Raw genomic sequence first — 24,414 nt, 5'->3', positions numbered from 1 at the left:
AAACTTTTTTTAAATTCATATTTATTTATTGATTGGTTTTTTTAAAATTTTTATTGGAGTATAGTTGATTGACAATGATGTGTTAGTTTCAGATGTACAGCAAAGTGAGTCAGTTATACATATGTATATATCCACTCTTTTTTTTTTTTTTTTTTTTTAGATTCTTTTCATATGTAGGGCATTACAGAGTATTGAGTAGAGTTCCCTGTGCTATACTTTCTTAAAACTTCAAAACATCCCAATCTGAACTGATGAATGTCAAAACGTAAATAATGGGGCAATATTTGCAAGTGTTAGAAGTCATAGCAGAAAAACTTTTCTTATGTGTTATTGACTTAGCAATTAGAAGTCAATTAAGGCTATATAATGCTTGAGATTTTCTCTATATTACAGTGATCTTGCAGCATATTACATGATTGTTGAGTTTGAGGCCATTAAAAAAGATGAACTGACTTTTCCCACATTTTGTAGTACATTGTGTTTTTCTTAGTAATTTTTAATGATACAGATATATACCCATATTGCATAACTATGTATGCACACACACACACACACACATATTTACACACACTTCGGTGGCATTACATTTTCCTTCCTCAAGGGACTAATAGTTCTCTTCAGGCTGGATCTCTGACCAAATTTTTCATGCTGGTTCAAATGCCCCTTCTAAGATTTCGTCCACTACTACTGTTTCAACAGAACATTGGATCACTGCTCCCTTGGCAAACTCTCCTCCAGGCACACTGTGCCCATATAGCTTATTGAATGAGTCAGGCAAATGTTTATCTTAAGGCATTGTCACTACTTCCTCTCCCTTGAATTATTTTCCAAAGATATCCACATGCCTACCCCTCTTGCCTATGGCAAATTATGGCTCAAATATTATTTTCTAATAAAGCCAACTCTGAGCACTCTGTATACAGCTGAAAACATATCCTCCCCAACACCAAGCATCCCTGATACTCATTCTCTATTTTTTTCAAAGCATGCATCACTTATTTGTATATTATTTATTTATTTATTAGGTTTAATTGTTTACACTCTGTCACTATTACACAAATTCCATAAAAGATGATTTATGGATTTCTTCTATGTCTATTCAAAACATGTTGATACAATGAGATACAAGGCCATATCCCAAGCACTCTTGAAAAGAGCTTGAAACAAATACGTATTGGTATATAATTGGTGAATGAAATAACTGCATTTTGTTTGACACTTATCATGGTTTATTTTATTTTTTAATACATTTCCTTAACGTATTTATTGGAATATAATTGTTTTACAATGGTGTGTTAGTTTCTGCTGTAAAACCAAATTAAATCAGCTATACATAGTCATGTATCCCCATATCTCCTCCCTCTTGTATCTCCCTTCCCCGCTCCCTACACCACTCCTCTCAGTGGACACAAAGCACCAAGCTATCTCCCTGTGCCATGCATCTGCTTCCCACTAGCCACCTATTTTTCATTTGGTAGTATATATATGTACATGCCACTTTCTCACTTCATCCCAGCTTACCCTTTCCCCTCCGCATGTCCTCATCTCCATTGTCTACATCTGCATCATTATTCCTGTCCTGCCCCTAGGTTCTTCAGAACTTCTTTTTTTTTTTTAGGTTCCCTATGTATGTGTTAGCATACGGTATTTGGCTTTCTCTTTCTGACTTACTTCACTCTGTATGACAGTCTCTAGGTTCATCCACCTCACTATAACTCAATTTCGTTTCTTTTTATGGCTGAGTAATATTCCATTGTATATATGTGCCACATCTTCTTTATCCATTCATCTTTCGATGGACACTTAAGTTGCTTCCATATCCTGGCTATTGTAAACAGAGCTGCAATAAACATTTTGGTACATGACTCTTTTTGAATTATGGTTTTCTCAGGGTATATGCCAAGTAATGGGAGTGCTTGGTCATATGGTAGATCTATTTTTAGTTTTTTAAGGACTGTGTTGCTATAAAAGTTCCCTCTTAGAACTGCTTTGGCTGCATCCATAGGTTTTGAGTCATCGTGTTTTCATTGTCAATTGTTTCTAGGTATTATTTGATTTCCTCTTTGATTTCTTCAGTGATCTCTTGGTTATTTAGTAGTATATTGTCCAGCCTCCATGTGTTTGTCTTTTTTACAGTTTTTTTCCTGTAATTGATATCTAGTCTCATAGCACTGTGATCAGAAAAGATACTTGATATGATTTCAATTTTCTTAAATTTACCAAGGCTTGATTTGTGACCCAAGATATGATCTATCCTGGAGAATGTTCCATGAGCACTTGAGAAGAAAGTGTATTCTGTTGTTTTTGGATGGAATGTCCTATAAATATCAATTAAGTCCATCTTGTTTAATGTATCATTTAAAGCTTGTGTTTCCTTATTTATTTTCATTTTGGATGATCTGTCCTTTGGTGAAAGTGTGGTGTTAGAGTCCTCTACAATTATTGTGTTACTGTCGATTTTCCCTTTTATGGCTGTTAGCATTTACCTTATGTATTGAGCTGCTCCTATGTTGGGTGCATAAATATTTACAATTGTTATACCTTCTTCTTGGATTTATCCCTTGATCATTAATGTAGTGTCCTTCTTTGTCTCTTGTAATAGTCTTTATTTTAAAGTCTATTTTATCTGACATGAGAATTTCTACTCCAGCTCTCCTTTGTTTTCCATTTTCATGGAATATCTTTTTCCATCCCCTCACTTTCAGTCTGTATGTGTCCCTAGGTCTGAAGTGGGTCTCTTGGAGACAGCACATATACAGGTCTTGTTTTTGTATCCATTCAGCCAGTCTATGTCTTTTGGTTGGAGCATTTAATCCATTTACATTTAAGGTAATTATTGATATGTATGTTCCTATTACCATTTTCTTAATTGTTCTGGGTTTCTTTCTGTAGGTCTTTTCCTTCTCTTGTGTTTCTTGCCTAGAGAAGTTCCTTTAGCATTTGTTGTAAACCTGGTTTGGTGGTGCTGAATTCTCTTAACTTTTGCTTGTCTGTAAAGGTTTTAAATTCTCCGTCGAATCTGAATGTGATCCTTTCTGGGTAGAGTAATCTTGGTTGTAGGTCCTTCCCTTTCATCACTTTAAATATGTCTTACTACTCCCTTCTGGCTTGCAGAGTTTCTGCTGAGAGATCAGCTGTTAACATTATGGGGATTCCTTTGTATGTCATTTGTCACTTTTCCCTTGCTGCTTTTAATATTTTTTCTTTGAATTTAATTTTTGATAGTTTGATTAATATGTGTCTTGTTGTGTTTCTCCTTGGATTTATCCTGTATGGGACTCTCTGTGCTTTCTGGATTTGATTGACTACTTCCTTTCTCATATTAGGGAAGGTTTCAACTATAATCTCTTCAAATATTTTCTCAGTCCCTTTCTTTTTCTCTTCTTCTTCTGGGACCCCTATAATTCAAATGTTCATGCATTTAATGTTGTCCCAAAGGTCTCTGAGACTGTCCTCAATTCTCTTCATTCTTTTTTCTTTATTCTGCTCTGTGGTAGTTATTTCCACTATTTTATCTTCCAGGTCATTTATCCATCCTTCTGCCTCAGTTATTCTGTTATTGATCCTTCTAGAGAATTTTTAATTTCATTTACTGTGTTGTTCAACATTGTTTGCTCTTTAGTTCTTCTAGGTCCTTGCTAAATGTTTCTTTTAATGTCTCCATTCTACTTCCAAGATTTTGGGTCATCTTTACTATCATTACTCTGAATTCTTTTTCATGTAGACTGCCTATTTCCTCTTCATTTGTTTGGTCTGTGGGTTTTTACCTTGCTCCTTCTTCTGCTGTGTATAGCTCTGTCTTCTCATTTTGCCTAACTGTGTTTGGGGTCTTCTTTTTGTGGGCTGCAGGTTCATAGTTTCCATTGTTTTTGGTGTCTGCCCCCAGTGGCTAAGGTTGTTTCAGTGGGTTATGTAGGCTTCCTAATGGTGGGCACTGGTGCCTGTATTCTGGAGGATGAGGCTGGGTCTTCTCTTTCTGGTATGCAGGAGTGTGTCCAATAGTGTGTTTTGGGGTGTCTGTGAACTTATTATGATTTTAGGAAGCCTCTCTGCTAATGGGTGGTGTTGTGTTCCTGTCTTGCTAGTTGTTTGTCATAGGGTGTCCAGCACTGTAGCTTGCTGGCCGTTAAGTAGAGCTGGGTCTTAGCATTGAGATGGAGATCTCTGGGAGAGCTTTCACCATTTGATATCATGTGTGGTCAGGAAGTCACTGGTGGACCAATATCCTTAACTTGGCTCTCCCACCTCAAAGGCTCAGGCCTGATACCCAGCCAGAGCACCCAGACCCTGTCAGTTACATGGCTCAGAACAAGAGGGAGAAAAAAAAAAAGAAAGATAGAAAAAATAAAATAAAGTTATTAAAATAAAAAAAATTATTAAAAATAAAAAAGTAATAAAAAAAGAATAGAGCAACCAAAGCAAAAAACAAATCTACCAACGATAACAAGCACTAAAAACTATACTAAAACAACAACAACAACAAAAAAGGACAGTCAGAACCCTAGGACAAATGGTAAAAGCAAAGATACAGAGACAAAATCACACAAAGAAGCATACACATACACACTCACAAAAAGAGAAAAAGGATAAATATATATAAATAAAAAGGAAGAGAGAAACCAAATCAATAAACAAATCTACCAATGGTAATAAGCTCTAAATACTAAACTAAGATAAACATAAAACCAGAAACAAATTAGATGCAGAAACTTCAAGTCTACAGTTGCTTCCAATGTCCACCGCCTCAATTTTGGGATGATTTGTTGTCTATTCAGGAATTCCACAGATGCAGGGTACATCAAGTTAATTGTGGAGATTTAATCCACTGCTCCTCAGGCTGCTGGGAGAGATTTCCCTTTCTCTTCTTTGTTTGCACAGCTTCTGGGTTTCAGCTTTGGATTTGGCCCCCCTTCTGTGTGTAGGTCGCCTGAGGGAGTTTGTTCCTGGCCCAGACAGTACGAGGTTAAAGTAGCAGTTGATTAGTGGACTTTGGCTCACTCAGGCTTGGGGGAGGGAGGGATACAGAATGCTGGGCGAGCCTGCGGCAGGGCAGCAGAGGCCAATAAGACGTTGCAACAATCTGAGGCACCATATGTTCTCCTGGGAAGCTGTCCCTGGATCATGGGACCCTGGCAGTCGCGGGCTGCACAGGCTCCCGGGAGGGGAGTTGTGTATAGTGACCTGTGCTTGCACACAGACTTCTTGGTGACTGCAGTAGCAGCCTTAGCGTATCAAGCTGGTCTCATGCCTGCGCTGATAGACACAGCTTGCGCCCATCTTTGGAGCTCCTTTAGGTGGTGCTCTGCCTTCTGTGGGCAGACAGGGAAGGAATGCCCTCTCCTTGCACACCCGAAACAATGGTCTCTTGCCTCTTAGGCAGGTCCAGACTTTTTCCTGGACTCCCTCCATGCTAGCTGTGGTGCACTAGCCCCCGTCAGGCTGTATTCACACAGCCAAGCCCAGTCCTCTCCCTGGGATCTGACCTCTGAAGCCCTGGGATCTGACCTCTGAAGCCCGAGCCTCAGCTCCCAGCCCCCACCCACCCCGGCGGGTGAGCAGACAAGCCTCTCAGGCTGGTGAGTGCTGGTTGGCACTGATCCTCTATGAGGGAATCTCTCTGCTTTGCCCTCTGCACCCCTGTTGCTGCGCTCTCCTCCATGGTTCTGAAGCTTCCCCCCAACCCATCCCTTGTCTCCTCCAGTGAAGGGACTTCCTAGTGTGTGGAAACTGTTCCTCCTTCACATCTCCCTCCCAGAAGTGCAGGTCCTGTCCCTATTTTTTTGTCTCTGTTTTTCCTTTTGCTCTACCCAGGTATGTGGGGAGTTTCTTGCCTTTTGGGAAGTCTGAGGTCTTTCACCAGTGTTCAGTAGGTGTTCTGTAGGAGTTGTTCCACATGAGAAGTATTTTTTATGTATCTGTGGGGAGGAAAGTGATTTCCACGTCTTACTCCTTCGCCATCTTGAAGGTCCCCCCTTCTACATGTTTGCTTTTAATTTAGGACTGCCGTTGTCCATTTAACCATGACTACAAACAGGTCCCTCCTTTATTCTAAGCAGCCATCATTTCACTGCACTGTCTTCTGAACTCATCTAAATGTAAAACATTCAATTTATAACATCCCTGTTACAAAAACACTTTTATTTGTTTTGTTGAAATTAAATACTTTTACGGATGTGCAATACTGGTTATTTGTTATGTCAAGTAGGTAAGAAAAATTCTTCGGTAATATGACTGTAAAGAGAAAGGATAAAATTTTGCAGCGAAATATTCTGTAACCTTTACCTGTAAGAAACCCCAATTATATAAATCAGAAATCTTGGGCCTTCAGATTTGAACAACAATGTTCAAATATATGTATGTATAAAGAAGAAAACTATTTTTATTTTACATGAAGGCTCTCCATTCTGTGAAAGCACTCTCCAATTCTAGATCACTTTTCAGTACATCAGTACATTTATGATGTCTTGTATAAAATTATTTTTCCACTTCCATGGTCATGAGAGTGATCTTGGGCTTAGAAACATGCAATAATGTGCAGAGACTATTAATCCTGCCTTAGTGATAAGAAGGCAAAATTTTTATTTTATAAAAACAGGATTAGAGCATTGGCAAAAGAATAAATATAGGATACAAAGAGTCCATGTATACGAGAAAAGAGGTGCTTGTCAAGTCATCAGTCATTGAACTTAAAAAGAATTCAGATTCTTTAGTGAAAAGTCTAATGCCCAAAACAGAAATCATCATCTTTATTTCCAACTGTAACCTTTTACTGACTTATTTTTTTTACTATCTCTTCTCTAAATTATTCTCAAAATATGAGTAAACAAATAAAGAAAAGGAAATTGTAAACTACCAATATCTGGTACTATATATTTTATAAGACAAAGAGAAGTTTATCTGGACTTAGTTCATGGGAAAGGTGATTCCTTGAGGGTGCACTGTGTGTTGTGCTGAGGGCTGGGGAAAGGGAAGAAGTGAAAAGAGAGGATTTCAGTAATTGTCATGATCAGGAAGAGAGGAGGAGAAAAATAGCTGTTCTTTTCCGAACGACCTCTTAAAGCCTAGAGCACATCCACAGAGGTCACTTTCTGAAGGCCTAGGCACCACTGTCTGAAGGTCTGGTGGTATAAGGAAATGAGGTATCTATACTGAGTATAACAGACGTGAAAATTTTCCTACCCCTAGCATCCATCAGTGTTTACTATACTAATTTGGGACCAATTCCTTTAAAATACATTCATTAATTCATTTACTTCTTAAATGTGTAGTGGATTCTAGTACATTTTTGGTTCAAATGGGGTGGTGACAAGTATATGGAAGTTTGTCAGATGTCTGTAGCCATCTGACAGTTACCTTTATTATTCGTCATATGGACCAACATATGGTGTAAAGTAGCTACCTACAGATGATGATCTGGAGGAACATAGTGTGCAAAATTCCTAATTATTCTATTTGCAGAGGATACATAGAAATGCCCTTAGAGCAAAAGGGAAGTGTTGTAACATGTGTTACAAAATACATGACCACTTGTCATACATTGTGCTTTTGTTTATTCATTTCACTTGTAATGACCTTCCTCAATTTTGCCATTTAAGGAAATCCTATTGAATTTTCAAAGCTCATTTCAAATGCCATCTTCCTTGCTAGGACAACTGAAGTTGTGAGCTCTTTGAAGGTGAGACTCACTCATTCGTATAATTGTGTTCCCAGTGAATAGCATAACAAACGGTGTATATTTGTTTCATGACTCAATAAGACATTCTTGGATTTCTGTCTTAATTATTTTTTCTGGTACATCTACTGTCACAGAAACATTCTGATAAAGAGAGTAAAAGTTTTTCTCATTGTTTATATATTAAATGTGGACTAGTTCTTTTCTCTTTTTTATCTCAATATGTTTGATGAAAAAATATGAAGTGGCAATGTTTCCTATGTCTTTTAAATTCTTCATGTAAACACTGTGGATATGGCACATATACACATATGTGCACGCAAACAGTAATAACTTCCTATAACTAAATATTTTCTTTGTTCTAGTAAAGCTCCTATTAAAAGCTGACAACCCTACAGGTTAGGCTGACTGACCCTGAAGTTATGCTTTTTCAGAATATCATGTTGCCTCTACCTACATGTCATTAATTTCTTTTTGTAGAAAACAACCCACAGGTTTTCAGGATGAGAACAGAGACATCTATGTGATTAATTTGTATAGAAAATTTTAATTCTCTTGTGCTCCTCCCACCCAAGGAAATCTGTTTGCTTCTCTATTTTCAAATGCAGGGCATTACAGAGAACTCAATAGCTGTTCCATATGATTTCTGTGAAACATTAACAAAGATAAAAAAAAACCACATATACACTGATAAGTTATTTGCTTAAGCATTAGTTGTGATAAGAAAAATATTCAGAACTATAGTAATACATATTTTTACAATAACCTAAAAGAACTAATGCTTAAGGCACGTTTTTTGTACTCTTCCATGTATCTGTTCTAAACCAACAATACCTAATCACCTCTAGAAGTGTATGCTCCATGATACAGCACTTCTTCAAAACCACAAGAATGTCAAGACATTAGCATAGACTTTCAAAAATAACCTTTGTGTAGTAGAATGCTATCCAACACTTATTACCTATGTGAACTTGAAAAAAGTTATATTCTTTAAACCCTAGTTTCCTCAGTTCTAAAATGAGGCTAATAATGCCTAACCTGCTTGAATGTAATTATTATTAAGTAAATTATCTAAAGTGCTTGGAACAGAGAAGACATTTAACTATTTTTTAAAAAACATATTAAATTAAAATAGACAAACTTTGAATGCTTCCTACTTCTCTGGGTAGTAGGTCCCTTTACATCAGAGTCAGGAACGATGTTAGTAAAGACTGAGTATCTGCAGTTAGATAACCCTTACAACAAAATATGTGAGTGTGTCATATTTTGTCAAACAATGTAATCCAAAGCTTTGTCTCATTCTGATAAAAGTTACCTCCAATAGGAAATGCATTTTTGAAATGATTCACAGGAGACTATATGGTTTTAAAGACATGTTCTCTACCTTTGTCTCCACTGAGAGAGAATGACTGAGAAATTTTAAAATTTGTATTTTCTGAGTTTCAAAAGGTTATCTTTCAGGTTGATTTTAGGTTCTGTAAAATGTTGATAACAGCCTGTCAGAGTTGATGTGTTTACCTTGACTTTCCATTGGGTAAGCTACATACATATTGTGTGAAGTGGGGTTCCTTAGGGTATACCTTAGTGCATTTTTGAACAACTTGTTGTTATTTTGGGAGGAAAAGACTAAAGTGAGTCAAAGACTTGCCTCACTCATACTCTGAAAATGTTACCACTTTTTAAAATCTTGCTTTAATCAGGTAATTATACAATGAACATTAGGAAATTTTGGAGTTGAAGAAATAAAATATATTTAGATTCTTCAATATCTTATTCATAAGTGGATTTTGCAGTGGAAGGACAAATGTCCTACAAACAGAAATATTAAAGATTATATTAACCTTTTAAATACATGAAAAAACTCAAATTTTAAATACTGCTTACTTTTAGAACATAATCTTTCAACTATGATGTAAAAATATTTCTTATATATTTCATATACACAGTTGTATTTTTACTGTCGATTTTCCTTAAAACTTAAATGAGGAAGAGTGATAGTTATCTGCCTCTACATAGAAATAAACCGAAAGCTATAAGCCCTGGTCGCAAGGTGCAGGTACCATTGTTTAACAATCAAGAAAACTGAGAGGAAATTGGAAGGATAAAAATTCCAGTACTACTGAGACCCATAATTTGGAGCCTGTGAGAAAAGGCTTCTGAGAGCACACAAAAGAGACAAAGCTTTTGTTCAAAAAGAGCTAAAGCTCTCAATCATATCCTGTAGCCAGCACTTTCTCTGTATGGTGCAGGAGTACATAATGTTTTACAATCATTAAAGCAATGCAAATGTAAAAGTGTCCTTTTGGAATTCTAGGAAAGTATTCTTCCTGATGTGAACTGTAAAATTACTTTATTCATTATCATTCAATGACTATACATAGATCTCTCACACAAAATCCTTCTGGGGATGTTAAACTGAAAACCATTTTGGTAATATCATATGAGTCCATTAACATCAGAGAAATCTGTGCTTATATATTTTATTTCATTTTATTTTGCTTTATTTCTATCTATCTCTTCAATGATATTCTTTTTCCTATGAATTACTTCAAACTGGAGCTCTGGGATTTTACTATCATATTCTTGTACTTCTCTAATTTCCTTATAGAACTCTGAGATTATCAAGACCACAATTGTGATTTTAAAATAAACTCTGCAGGGCTTCCCTGGTGGCACAGTGGTTGAGAGTCCGCCTGCCGATGCAGGGGACGCGGGTTCATGCCCCAGTCCGGGATGATCCCACATGCCGCGGAGCGGCTGGGCCCGTGAGCCATGGCCGCTGAGCCTGCGCGTCCGGAGCCTGTGCTCCGCAACGTAAGAGGCCACAACAGTGAGAGGCCCGCATACAGAAAAAGCAAAACAAAACAAAACCCCCCAAAAACTCTGCACTGTTTCTGTGGACTTTAAAATAATATTTCCAACCAAAAAAGAATTTTCTCTAGGTAACATCAAACAGATATTTTGTTATTACTGATATTCTCAAGCTTTCATTTATTTTAGTTACATAAGCTATTCAAGAGTCTTGTCCTTTAAATTCTGCTTATGCCATTATTTAAAGTACTAAACTTAGTTTTCAGTATATTTCCACTAAAGATCATGAAAAGAGTAAAAACAAAGTCAAGTGAAGGAGCCATAGGAAATATAAAGTATTAACAAAAATTTCCTAAATGAAGCCTTCTGTATCTGTCTTTTTATTTATATTTTTCTACAGATACTATGTATATTGTTTAGTGTAATATATGAAAATATGTTTGGATATTTAAGACAACTTCATAATTAAAATATTACCATTGGGGCTTCCCTGGTGGTGCAGTGGTTGAGAGTCCACCTGCCGATGCAGGGGACATGGGTTCGTGCCCCGATCCGGGAAGATCCCACATGCAGCAGAGCGGTAGGGCCCGTGAGCCATGGCCACTGAGCCTGTGAGTCTGGAGCCTGTGCTCCGCAACGGGAGAGGCCACAACAGTGAGAGGACCGTATATGGCAAAAAAAAAAAATTACCATAAAGTTTTTTTTTCATATCTTTGTTGGAGTATAATTGTTTTACAATATTGCATTAGTTTCTATTGTACAACAAAGTGAATCAGCTATATGTATACATATACCCCCATATCCCCTCCCTCTTGAGCCTCCGTCCTACCCTCCCTATCCCACCCCTCTAGGTCATCACAAAGCACCGAGGTGATCTCCCTGTGCTATGCAGCAGCTTCCCATTAGCCATCCATTTTACATTTAGTAATATATATATGCCAATGCTGCCATGAAGTTTTCATGTTTTGATTATCAATATTCTTTAACAATTCATTTTTCAAACTACCATTTTAAACTAACTCCTAGAAAATGTTAAAAACTTTTGGCTTATTCTTATAATTAGTGATTTTTTGACATATTATAAAATGCTGGTACAAAGGAAACAAGAAGATAAACCTTCAACCTTCAGGAGGTCCTGACACACTGTCCATCACAAATACATACTCTTAAAAAAATCTTTTCCAATAAAGGGAAAAGAAGCCTAGACAATCAGGAAAAAAAAAAAAAAAAACTAATAAGCCTTCTCTAAGGAAAATAAACACAGAAAATAAAACAAAAGTATGTTTCCTACTGTTGATAATAATAGGTAGAGCTTATTAAACACCCAGTGTATCAGACATAGTTCTGGATACTTAGATCATTTCTTCAAATTTTACTAAGTGCTGATAATAGACATTATGTTAGGTGTTAAACATGAAACTAAAAATAGACATAATTTCCAACTTGACACTAATGAAACTATAATACAGCTAACAATCTATTGCTACACACTACAATATAAAATATTCAAGCTACTATATGAGCATGCAAATGGGGATTTAGTCCATGCATAAGGGATCAGATGAGGTTAGAAGGGTCAATATCAGGCAGAGAGGGTACTACTGGACCAGGGTGTCAAAGTTGGAGACAAGGAAAGAAAAGATTCCAGATGGAGGAAAACACATATAAGATGTGGGAACTCCTCTGAAGGGTCTGGGATTTTATCCATCTGCATGCTAACAAGTTAGCCTACAGCGATATCATAAATGCTGAAAAAAAAGGGGAGGCACACAATTCCTGGATCAGGAAAAAAGGACATTATTACAGAACAGCCAACAACATGAGCTCCTTGTTCATGTTCTTTCACCTTACCGCCTGAAGTCCGGGCGTGTGTGGGGGTGAGGTGCCTAGAATGGGCCCCAAGGATGCTGCTCACACAATGGGCTTGTATGAAGGCTGAGGAAGCTAAGCTTATGAAACTTTATTCTTATAAGGGGGTACAAACCATCTGCCCAACCTTTGCCTCAAAGAGAGAGACAGATTATATTTATTATACTGGACAGCAAACAGAAGTGCCCTCTGTTCTGGAGGCAGACACTGCAGTGAACTGTGAGTGAACACTCCTAAGGCCGTTCACTATAAAATCTTGAGAAGTTAGTCTTACACAAAAGGTTACCAAAAAAAAGTACCTCTGTTTGCAAGACAGGGAGAAACAAGGAGACCATTCTTTGGTATGATTTATATAATATCAGAAGTGTCTTTTCCCTGGAAGATTGAAATAATTCATCCATGAATATAACTAAATATATCCCTTTGGGCTAGAGCCTGGAGAATAGTACTCTGATGACTGTCCCCAACTCTTCCACTGTTAGGATCTGCTGAGGTTTTGGATCCCTCTTGAGATACATTTTTGTAATTTATATTTTCCTAGGAAATCACCTCTTTCAATGAGATATTAAAACTCACTTGTGTAATATTTTATAAAGTGTTTTTATGGTACTTTTAATTTCCTCTTTCAGGGAGTACAATTGCCCTTTCACTTCTAATTTTTGGTGTTTGTACCTACTCTTTTTTTCCCATTTGGTTTTGAATATTTTATTTTATTTTTGTAAAAAGATTTTGACGTTTTAAAGCAGTTATGATCTCACTTATTTTTATTTTTCAAGTAATATTAACTGATTTTTTTTTTTTATTATTTCATCTTTTATTATTTCATTTTTTTTTTTTTTTTTTTTGCTGTACGCGGGCCTCTCACTGTTGTGGCCTCTTCCGTTGCGGCGGAGCACAGGCTCCAGACGCACAGGCTCAGCGGCCATGGCTCACGGGCCCAGCCACTCCAAGGCATGTGGGATCTTCCCGGACCGGGGCACGAACTCGTGTCCCCTGCATCGGCAGGCGGACTCTCAACCACTGTGCCACCAGGGAAGCCCTATTTCATCATTTTACTCACTGTTTAAACTATGTGATTTAGATGCTTAAATAATTTATTTAATCACCAGTGATCCTTTCTGTTTCTTATATCTCTAAATGTTCCCGTTGTGGTGGTTTTTGTTTTTGTCTTTTCCTAATTGGGATTTGAGATTTCTCAGATATTTTCTATTTCAGATAAAACCTCCTCAATCACCATTAACCTCTCCTGTTGTCATTTTATTTCTTTTGTCTCTTTTATAAGCAACCTTCAAACAATTCAAGCAAGAGTGGTCTGTACTTGGTCTCTACTTCTCCCAACCTTTCAGTCTTCAAATATTTGCCTTTAAATCTGACTTCTGTCTATATTAGTCCTCACACTCAGTGGAAATTTGCCCTATCTATACTGACACTTCTTTTTCAGATCATTCTGTGTGGCCTCTGAATGTTGGATTTTATTAAGGCTCAACGCTGAAGTCTCTTCTCAACAAGTTACTATTTCTAGGCAAAGCCATTCACTTCCGGATGGTGCCAAGATTCTAATATCCAACCTAGACCTCTGAACTCTGAATACATATAATCAACCATTAATTTAACATTTCCACTTGATAACTCAATAAATCTCACACTCAATTTATCAAAAATGATTTATTATTTCTATAAGTCTTCCAACTCCAAATTTCCTCCCTCTTCTGTGTTTTCTATTTCAAAATCGGTAACAACCAAACATCCATCGAGTTTCCATGTTACACACATAGGAGTTACTATTAATACGTTTGCTTACTTCAACTAGCATTACCCACCTGTCACTATATTCTGCATATTCTGTCAATTTTAGTTTCCTTATTCCATCAATTTTTGACAGTTTTCACCAAGATTTCTATATCCAAACCATAATCTTGAAGCAGGAATAATGCAATTCCTTCCTTACCTTTCTATTTTCATTCAAATGTTGGTCTATCTTCCATTTCCCACATTTCAGCACTGTGAGCTTTGTAAAATGTGCAGCTGATTGTTGATGGGTACCTCATTAGTTATAAATATTTTGTGAAGGAAGGAACCATAAATGTTTTCACCCAGTTTTGGCTTTATTTGTTTCCTGGGACAGTACCTAATAAAGATACTGGGACCAGTATGTTTTTTATGTATTTTCTTTATGTCAGTATTGTTCAATTCACTGGTTAAAAATGCAAATAAACCATGGCCCTGGTTTTCAAGGAAAAGGAAATCTCGATGTTTAGCAGCTCAGTAACACTGAATTTGTAGATATTGCTTGTTAGTAGAGAAAGACTGGACAACTTCAAACATCCTTAATGAACGGTGTCATCTTCTGGTAACCTCCTCATTCAAAGGTCTAGTCAACTACTCTATGCAACTCTAAATAATTTCTGCTCATTTATGATTTAGAATGAGCCAGATGATCTTCTTAGTTGAGTCTTCTCCTGGAATTATTCTAAGGTGGGAATTTTATGAAGAACAAAAAGCTGGGCGCAAGTTGTCTACTTCTTAATCTCTTCTACCCTGGCTTTCAGTGTGTCATAAAATTGTATCTCATCCACACTGACACTGCTGATATATCTTTTTTTAAAATGGGTCTCCCATTGCAGCCAAATATTTAAGAGAGTTACTCTCAAACTTTAGTGGGTATTAGAATCATCTGGTGGGCTTACTAACACATAGATTGCTGGTCTCTACCATAACATTTCTGCCTCAGTTGGTTGGGAGGAGGGAGTGATAATTTGAATTTCTAAAAGATCAGACATGATGTGAGGGAACCACACTTTGAAAACCACTGGTTTAAATCAGATGCACAAAACTTTAGACCTGCAGGAAGATACAGTTTCCCAACCTTCTATTTAGGCATGTAAAGCATGCTGATATTCACCAGTAATTCTTCAAGTTCATCACTGTTAGGACCCTCTTCTAGGATTCTCAATCTAAGTCCCCAATAATCTAATGGTATTAGAAATATATGGAGGACATTCAATTTTCCAGAACTCCAGAGGAAATCATAAATCATCCCTTTAATTTTAAATTCTCTGAAATGCATTGAGACTCTGTCACTCAAATACTACCCCACCCATTTTTTCTAAAATATACATATTCATACACACACACAAACACACACACAGTCACAAAATAAACGTAATGCTGGTAATAAGGCAGGATAGAGAGATCAGTTTTGTGGTCTTTCTTGTTCCCAACCTAACAATTCAAAGTGGAATAATAAAATATAATCAACTAAAATTCATGCACAGATAGAGAAATATGGGATCATTTAACTGGATCAAATAAAAACAACAATGACTAGTAAGATATTATATTTAAACCACAGATAATAAACATTGAGGGATAAACTGCCAAAATATGGACAAAGATTGTCAGGCTGATTTAAAAAATACCTGTATATATGTAGTTTGAAATATTTCTTATATATGAGAATATGAAAATGCTGAGATTAAAATGATGAGAAAAATGATCATGTAAACTCTAATAAAATTGGGTACAGTTATATCAGTAGAAATCCATAATCATAATAAAGTTTTAACACACCTCTTTTAGAAACTAGTGGAACAAGCAGACAGAAAGAATACTGATGATTTGGCCAACATACATAACATACTGAGATATTAAAGTCATCAACTGAACAATACCCATTCAGTTGGAACAATAATTAAACTGACCACAAGCAGGGCATAAAGCAAGTCTCAATAGTTTTCAAAGGGACACAGTCCTAGTAAATATGCTCTCTGACCACAAGAGGATTATATTTGAAATTAAAACAACAATATAGGCAGAAAATTAAAGTATATTCCAAAATTAAAACATCTCCTTTAAATAACACATGGTTCAAAGACAACAAATATTAGAAAAATGCGTTATATTGAAAAAGCAAATATTTATCTGGAAAAATAGAAAATAAGAAAAGATTTTCTTCAAATAATTAAAAAAAACAAATCATTGATTAAACAGATGAAAATTTAATGGAAAAAATTATAGGAGGAATTCAGGATTACTGTCATAAATTAAGAGAAAGAACAGGTCTATAGATCCTCAACATCAAAAATAAAATACTTCACTGGACAAACTTTGGGAAATATATTTGAAAATTTTAGCTGGAATGGAACATATTCTGGAAAAATAGAAATTATTAAGACAGATCTCAAATAAGAAAATGTAAAGTGTTTTATATCTATTAAGTTAGTACTGAAAGCTTTCCCACAAAGAAAACTGACAGCATAATAGTTTCACCAGTAAATTCTATTAAACGTGTAAGGAAAAAATAATGGTATTTACCTTACTAAACCCCTTGAAATTAGAAAATGAGGAAATATTCTTTACCTCTAATTATAAGGTCATCTTGACATGAATGTTACAGGCCAATTACAAAGTATTAATAAAGTGAATCAGCAATATAGCCAAAGATAATACACCACTATCTAGATGCATTCATTTCAGGAGCTCATGTTGATTAATCAATTAAAATTCACCATAATAACAGAGGACAGGAGATAAATCACATGATCATTGTCTTGAGCAATGCACAAAAAGTAACTGACAAAAATCAAAACCTATTTATAAGTTTTTTGAGCCAGCTAGAAATACAAGGGGATTCTTTAACTTGATAAAAATACTTATGGCAATAATAGGTTGGAGTATCATAAAGAAAGTTATGGTTAAGAGGGTCTATGACTAGAAGCTAGGCCTGAATAGACAACGGATCATCCCAAATTGAGGAGGGAGACTTTGAGAGCAAGATATATTATTTTTTACCCTTTTCCTCTTTTTGTGTGTATGTGTATGCTTCTGTGTGAGATTTTGTCTGTATAGCTTTGCTTTCACCATTTGTCCTAGGGCTCTGTCCGTCCATTTTTTTGTTGTTGTTTGTTTGTTTTTTACTTAAAATTTTTTTTCTTAAATTTTTTTTATTTTAATAACTTTATTTTATCTTAATTTGTTTTATTTTATTTTATTTTATCCTCTTTCTTTCTACTTTTTCTCCCTTTTATTCTGAGCCCCGTGTGGATGAAAGGCTCTTGGTGCTCCAGCCAGGAGTCAGTGCCGTGCCTCTGACATGGAGAGCCAACTTCAGGACACTGATCCACAAGAGACCTCCCAGCTCCACGTAGTATCAAATGGCGAAAATCTCCAAGAGATCTGCGTCTCAACACCAACACCAGACTTCACTGAACGACCAGCAAGCTACAGTGCTGGACAACCTATGTAGACAAGCAAAAGCTGAGAGCGTTCAGCACCACCAAACCAGCATTACAACAAATGCTAAGATAACTTCTCTAGGCAAGAAACACAAGAGAAGGAAAAGACCTACAATACAAACCCAAAACAATTAAGAATATGGGAATAGGAACCTACATATCGATAATTACCTTAAAAGTAAATGGATTAAATGCTCCCACCAAAAGACACAGACTGGCTGAAGGGATACAAGAGACAAGACCTATATATATGCTGTCTACAAGAGACCCACTTCAGACCTAGGGACACATACAGACAGAAAGTGAGGGGACAAAAAAAGATATTCCATGCAAAACAAAATCAAAAGAAAGCTGGAGTAGCAATTCTCATATCAGACAAAACAGACTTTAAAACAAAGACTATTACAAGAGACAAAGAAGGACACTACATAATGATCAAGGGATCGATCCAAGAAGAAGATATTAAATATTAAATATATTAGGTGCATTAATATTAAATATTAATGCACCTAACATAGGAGCATCTCAATACATAAGGGAAATACTAACAGCCATAAAAGGGGAAATCGACAGTAACACATTCATAGTAGGGGACTTTAACACCCCACTTTCACCAATGGACAGATCATCCAAAATGAAAATAAATAAGGAAACACAAGCTTTAAATGATATATTAAACAAGATGGACTTAATTGATATTTATTGGACATTCCATCCAAACACAACAGAATACACATTTTTCTCAAGTGCTCATGGAACATTCTCCAGGATAGATCATTTCACAAATCAAGCCTTGGTAAATTTAAGAACATTGGAATTGTATCAAGTGTCTTTTCCGACCACAATGCTATGAGACTATATATCAATTACAGGAAAAGATCTGTAAAAAATACAAACACATGGAGGCTAAACAATACACTATATAATAACGAAGTGATCACTGAAGAAATCAAAGAGGAAATCAAAAAATACCTAGAAACAAATGACAATGGAGACATGACGACCCAAAACCTATGGGATGGAGCAAAAGCAGTTCTAAGAGGGATGTTTATAGCAATACAATCCTACCTTAAGAACCTCAACATAATAAAGGCTGTATATGATAAACCCATAGCCAACATCGTCTTCAATGGTGAAAAACTGAAACCATTTCCACTAAAAGCAGGAACAAGACAAGGTTGCCCACTCTCACCACTATTATTCATCATAGTTTTGGAAGTTTTAGCCACAGCAATCAGAGAAGAAAAGGAAATAAAAGGAATCCAAATCGGAAAAGTAGAAGTAAAGCTGTCACTGTTTGCAGATGACATGATACTATACACAGAGAATCCTAAAGGTGCCACCAGAACACTACTATTCAGCTATTCAAAGAATTTGGTAAAGTAACTGGATACAAAATTAATGCACAGAAATCTCTGGCATTCCTATACACTAATGATAAAAAATCTGAAATCTGAAAGTGAAATTAAGAAAACTCTCCCACTTACTACTGCAACAAAAAGAATAAAAGAATAAAAGAATAAAATATCTAGGAATAAACCTACCTAACAGACAAAAGACCTGTATGCAGAAAATTATAAGACACTGATGAAAGAAAGTAAAGATGATGCAAATAGATGGAGAGATATACCATGTTCTTGGATTGGAAGAATCAACATTGTGAAAATGACTCTACTACCCAAAGCAATCTACAGAGTCAATGCAATCCCTATCAAACTACCAATGGCATTTTTCACAGAGCTAGAACAAAAAATTTCACAATTTGTATGGAAGACCCCGGATAGCCAAAGCAATCTCAAATACCGTATGCTAAGACATATATATGGAATCTAAGAAAAAAAAATGTACACTACCAAATGTAACATAGATAGCTAGTGAGAAGCAGCCTCATAGCACAGGGAGATCAGCTTGGTGCTTTGTGCCCACCTAGAAGGGTGGGATAGGGAGGGTGGGAGGGAGGGAGACGCAAGAGGGAAGATATATGGGAACATATGTATATGTATAAGTGATTCACTTTGTTATAAAGCAGAAACTAACACACCATTGTAAAGCAATTATACTCCAATTAAAGAAAGAAAAAGAAAAACTGGAGCTACATTGGAAACACTTTTTAAATATTAACATACCATAATATCCAAGTGCACTTGTTGAAAATTCCAAGTCTAGAAAAATACCACGTGTTCTCAAGTCCCGCCTGCTTCATTTACTAATTTATTTCTTATGCCATAGGTTTCCCCATTGTAAAATGGAGATAAGAATAGTCGTACTTCTTAGAGTGGTTTTGAACTAAAGGAGTTAATAAATGAAAGCACTAAGAACAGTGCCTAGGGCATAGAGTAAACACTCTTCAAGTGTTGGATAGATCTTCCCAATAAAAAGAAACTGCAGTGAATGTATTCATTTTTCACTGACATTGGATGCTGAATATTGTTTCATAATCTAAGTTGAATTGAAGATATTTATAAATTACTATTTTGGGTAGTAAAATATTTCTAATTTTTAATTTAATTTTTGACTATTCATATTGAATTTTAGTCTTTCCAATAACACATCAAAGTAAATGGTCCTGGTGTTGAAGTTAGGAAAATAAACACTGCTTTGCAATATTCATCTAAAAGATATATTATTTAATACAATCAATTTGGATTGAAAGTAATACAGGCAATGCAAGATAATACAAAAAGTTATCTATGCATAGAGAAAATCTATATTTTCTTAGTAATATTAAATATTCGTAAATAGTTTGATTTTGAATGTTGCAATACACAGTATGGGCATCTTTTATTCAATGTAACTCATTTCTTGTTGTGTGTGTATATCCTTCAATAAAAATGTTAACACTGATGTGGAAATATTCTTCACCAGTATGATTTTTTAAATTTGCCTTTATTAGTGGAAAATTTGATTTTGTACCACCATAATAAAATAGTAAAATTAAAGTTCTCGTCTTATACCATTCTGATAGTAATACAGAAAAACATTCAAGCATTATGAATAAGTATGTATAGCCATAAAAATCCATCCATAAGTTATTAAACTATCTAATTATAAAAGTAATACATATTCAGTATTAATTACAAGTGAGAACAAATAGAAGCTTTAAAGAAAAAAATGTAATTCTCTACTACCCAAGATTACTGATATTAAAATTTTACTCATCTTTCCATTTTTAATAAAAATATATGCAACATACGTAATATATCTATGTCTATATCTATTTATGAAAAAGGAATTACCTGAACCAAAATATTATTATGCTTAAGATTGAGAAACTGTGTGTGTGTATGTGTGTGTGTGTCTGTTCATTTACCTTAATCAAAGTAGGTGGAAGTAATGGAAATCCCCAGCCCACTCCTTCAATCTATCCTGTTTCCTGGAATGAGGCTCTAATGGTTGGATATGTCCGTCATGTTGGACAATAAGGATGAAGGCAACACCTGATATACTAGTCCTGGGACTGTTGGAGATCAGTTCCATTCTTTACACTCTCCTTTGCTGCTCAAGATTAAGAAGGGCTACTCTGCTGACTGCATTTCTAAGGCCCCTGTATCAGTCCTACTGAATGTCAAAGTGTATTAAAATTATATTTATAATATACATGGATACTATATTACCTACAGAGTATTACATGTTATATAATTTACATTTACATATATATGTCCTCTAAATTTAAACATACCATTGTGATACATAATTAGAGAAAGAAGAGGTTAACCAAATGGAATTTTTTTCTCTATCACATTTACCTATGTAATCCGAAATATAAATTCATTGACTCATTATATTTTTTATATTACTAATTCATCTTTAGGACATTTCTGTGATAACTTTAATCTAATTTTGCCTCCACTGTTAACCATTTTGACTTCACCTACATAAATTGGTACAGCTTTTATCCATTAGAAAATATGAATATGCATGCATAGTAATCACTGTTTTAATGCTATTTTTTTGCGCTTGAGCTAACATGTATTTATGGATTCGTGAGCTGTTTGTTTATACTCCTATGGAGAAAGGTGAATAGGCTTGATAAGTAAGAGCAGAATGCCTCTCAGTTCTCTAAATATACAAACATATGTAAGATTCAAAGAGCCTTCCTTTTCCAGATAATTTGAGCCAAAAAACGAATGCATTTCCTTAGTCAAAATATCACCACAACCTATTATACAATCTCACTTGACTTATTTTTCTCAAAATAGAATTCAAAACTCTCCCCATATACAAACTCCGAGTGATGCTTTATTTCAGTATTAAAAAGAGACCTCTGAAAATAGCAATTGCATTAAAGAAATTAATAGCATTTAAATTTTAATTGCTATAATACATAGAATCAGATTTGATTAAGTGATAATGGATTTACGATTGATCATAAAATTATAGATATTGAGATTAAATTGCTTGAATTATTAACAGTTATTCACACTGTAAACAACACAAACCCAAGTGACTATTTCATCATTTAAATTCTCCCATAAACAAAAACACTCCCAATCAAATGCAAGTATACTTTAATGGAGATAAAGCAGCATCTCAAAAATTTTAGTGGGCACGTTTGTTTTCTAATCAGAATTATCATTATGTATCTTTAATAGTGATTAATTTTTCATTATCTCAATGATGTCATCATCCTATAATTTGGATTATGTATTAAGCTTTCTGATTATCATAAAGGACTCAGTGAACTCCTACTTCCAGTTCAACTATTGCAACAATTTTAAACCCATGTAGAAGCTAATTATAAAACAGCATGAATAGCCAGAATGACTATAAATAATATCAACAGTTCATGTTCTCACAGAATGATTCTGTTAAACACTCACTACAAATAACCAAATTGTTTTTTTAAAATGTGTTTCTGGGAAAATGTACTTATAGAATGATTTCCTGTTTTATAAAATCACAAGCGGCCCATTTTACCTTTCCATACCATTCTGCTACACATTTTCTTCTCAATTAAAGCTCACTTTCTCCATCTATTGATACAACATTGAAGTTTACGGATCATGTGTATTTTGCTATAAATCCAAAGAATATCCGGTTAACTAGAGATAGAATAACCATTAAATAGGTACTTCATTATGGATTAGAGAACCTAAAAATATGTTAGGTAAAAGAAATTTTAACTTCTAAAATGATTTCATTATAATTAAAAAATTAAAATTCTAAATTACATCTGCTTTGTAAATAAGATCTATACCAATTTTTTCAGATTCCACATACATGCATTAATATACGATATTTGTTTTTCTCTTTCTGACTTACTTCACTCTGTATGACAGTCTCTAGGTCCATACACATCTCTACAAATGACCTAATTTAGAAATAGAGACAAAGATGTAGAGAACAGATGTACGGATACCAAGGGATAAGGGGGTAGTGGTGGGGGAAAGTGGAGGGCGGAGTGGCGTGGGATGAACTGGGAGATTGCGGTTGACATATATACACTACTGACACTATGTATAAAATTGATAACTAATGAGAACCTACTGAATAGCACAGGGAACTCTACCCAGTGCTCTGTGGTGACTGAAATGAGAAGGAAATCCAAAAAAGAGGGGATATAGGTATACTTGTAGCTGATTCACTTTGCTGTACAGTAGAAACTAACACAACATTGTAAAGCAACTATATTCCAATAAAAATTTTAAAATAAATAAATAAATAACATCTGAAAGAGGCAAGATGATGCTGTGGAAAAAGTTGACGGTGTGCCAAGAAATGTAGATTCATATACTGATCAGGTGTGTGATAAAAGTTAACCCATTTTATTACTTTGGTCTCTAGTTTTCATTTTCTGCACAAAAAGTTGCACTAAATTATATCAATAGTGAAAACTGCAAAATGAAAGCTGTTTAACTTACAAATTAACAAGAAAATCAACAAAACAAATGAAGAAAAATGGCAAGATAAGCTAATATATAACAATAAATTCAAAGATCAATTTCCCAGAGAGATTTCTTTTTGCCAGATGATTTAGTGTCTTTAAAACTTTAAAGAAATTGTACATTGAGTCTAGAAAAATGAATACATGAAAAAAGAATTTCTTTTCAAAACAATATATGAAACATTCAGTATTAAAGGGAAATATTAATTTACAATTTATATAATATAAAGATGTTTATAAAATTCACAGGAAAAAAGTAAATATTTAAATGTTTTTGCTTTCCACTCACTTCAGAAGGATAATTTTATCTCTCAAAATAGTCCTATTTTTACCTTACTAATATCTGATTACTTTGTAGAATTTATAGGTATTCTCAATACTTATGGTAGAGTATTATATCACATTAAAATTTGAAAATAAATACAAGATTATTTCAATATGAATATTGATGTGGAAAGATTAATTTCAACATTAAAAAATATTTTAACTCAATAATGAAAAGAAAGAGGTTTTGTTTACTAAACACTTCTTGTCCTAAAATATGTTGGTTAAATACTTTAAAATAATCCATTAAAAACAGGAATATGTAATATCAAACAATACAAAAGTTTCCAAAGACAGATGAATCAGAAGCATAAAATAAGTAGTAATTATGTATCAGTATTAGATATCAATAAGTTACAGCATATGTGAAAACATTTCTTTCTCATTAACAGGGAAGAGAAATTCCACATATATTTCTAACTTGAAAAATGTTGTCTTTTATAATATTGAAAGGGATATATAAAAACAAAATAAACACAGGATGTTTAAAAATACGTAAGTAAAATTATGGGAGACAAATTATCACAAAAAGTATTAATACAGGATAAAATAGTACTGAATATGAAAATATGTGAGTGGAATTTTTTTTTAATTCAAGGAGTATTAAGTGTACATACATA

The sequence above is a fragment of the Neophocaena asiaeorientalis genome, unplaced genomic scaffold (genome assembly GCF_003031525.2).
Source record: "Neophocaena asiaeorientalis asiaeorientalis breed wild unplaced genomic scaffold, Neophocaena_asiaeorientalis_V1.1 scaffold175, whole genome shotgun sequence".
NCBI lineage: Eukaryota > Metazoa > Chordata > Mammalia > Artiodactyla > Phocoenidae > Neophocaena > Neophocaena asiaeorientalis.
This window is presented reverse-complemented; position numbering follows the sequence as displayed.